This window comes from Cyprinodon variegatus, unplaced genomic scaffold, assembly GCF_000732505.1.
Source record: "Cyprinodon variegatus isolate N-32 unplaced genomic scaffold, C_variegatus-1.0 Scaffold2553, whole genome shotgun sequence".
Taxonomy (NCBI): Eukaryota; Metazoa; Chordata; class Actinopteri; order Cyprinodontiformes; family Cyprinodontidae; genus Cyprinodon; species Cyprinodon variegatus.
In genome coordinates this window covers 15,523-17,553 of record NW_015153006.1, presented here as the reverse complement: position 1 = coordinate 17,553, position 2,031 = coordinate 15,523, and positions in this window count along the sequence as shown.

The window sequence follows — 2,031 nt, the reverse complement described above, 5'->3', positions numbered from 1 at the left end:
AAAAGGTTCATAACATTATAAATATGAACCACGTTGACAATGCCACAATTAATAACCCAAATACACATTCAGCTATTTTTCATTCATTTCTTTGCAGGAAAACATTGTGAAAAAGAAAAAAAGCCAAAAATGTTCTGTTGAAGTCCTTGGAACAAACATCCTGAAAGAGAAAACAGAGATTAATTTACTCTCTATGTTAGACAAGGCTGGGCTTAAATGAAGTTATTTTATAATTAACATTGTGGAGCTACATATAAGCAGGTGATTTCAATCTGACACTTTACCATTCAACATAAACTATAACATCAACGATGCAGCTCCTGGGAAAAAAAAACGTTTTAAAAGATAAAATTTTCATTTGGCGATTTGAGCATCCTCTTCAGAAGATTGTTAATCAACAGAGGCTATGTTCACACTGCAGGCTTTAATGCCCAATTCAGATTTTTTTTTTTTTGTGAAATCTGATTTTTTATTTTTATTTATTTATTTTTTTTGCGCTGTCTCACATTTCCAAATATAGAGAATTTCCAAATGTAGAGGACGCAATGACATCATGGTAACGTTTTCTTTTACAGTACATCACTAACCATGTAATAACATGATAGTAACACACCAAGTCACACTACATTACTTGGTACAAAAAAATATTTGGTAATTACCCCAAAATGAAGGTATATAATTTCAAAGTAATTACCTGCATGTATTTATTACAATTGTATGTTACTATGTAACAATGGAGACATTTGGAGGGTAATTACTATTGGGTCACCACATAACAGTTTCTATTATTGGCCACCACCTACCAACGACTTACAAAGTAAATTGTAACTAAATTGTAACTAGAGCATTATAAAACTCAACTTAAGTTACATTTAAATACGAGTTTAGTATAAAAAAAGATTGGCTTAGAAAGCAGCTGGTCTGTGTTTAAAATAAAACAAATCTCCATTATCTTATCTAACGGTCTCATCTTTAGAGCATAATTACTCATTCCTTTGGCAGATCATCTTAGTTACCTGTTCAAATTCTTTAGCTGTGTGTGTATTCAGTACAGGAGCTTTAGAAGAGATCAGGAACAGTTCAGCATGGTTCCTTCCCCCTGTTTGGAACCCCTCATGCTCTACAGTCCTCCCTTTGCAAACAAAGCTGATGTAGCTCTATCTTTAAAGCCACTTTACTCCCAAGCACTTAATCACATCAAGACTTTGATTTTAATATTTAAAGAAAAGGAAATTGTAGGTCAGATGAAGGTCCCAAAAACTAGTGGTTCTAATGTGGAGCCAAAAATTGTAACTGTTAAAATAAATTCTTTCATAAATCAGTTATTTTTATTCCAAACGTAAAGATTTCTTGTAACATTTAAAAGTGTCGTTAAGGAACAATTTACTAGGCCTACTGATTAAAAATAATGGAAATACATTTTTTAGCTTTTCTTCTTCATATTTGGTCCCACACTGGGGAAATTTTGTCCTCTGTATTTAGCCCATCTGTCTGGAAGCGGTGGGCTGCCACACTGACTAACACGTTGGAGTTAGTGTTTTGTTCAGGGACCCAGAATGACAGTCTGAGGCTCTAATGAGAGATCTTTATAGCCTCTTTGGAGCACAAACACCATGCACTCCAACCACTAGCCCCCACCACTCTTGCATTTAAGATTAATTGGCTATATATCATTACCTCATGCAGCAGGTTGCACTGTGTTCTAATCATTTAGAAGAGTGGGCCCCCAAACAAAGGCGACATGGATCCTTGTAGCCATCCGTGATGGAGCCCCTGCAGAGAATAAATAGAAAAAGGTTCAAAGATTTGAGTTGTCAGTTTTCTCCAAACAGGTTTTTTATTTTCTATTCATCTGTCAGATCACCTTGAAACTCAATCCAACCAGCTCCTTGGAAAGGATTCCATTGGATGGCAATAGCCATCCATGGTAGAGCCCCTGCAGAGAATAAATAGAAGAAGGTTCAAAGATTTGAGTTGTCAGTTTTCTCCAAACAGGTTTTTTATTTTCTATTCATCTGTCAGATCACCTTG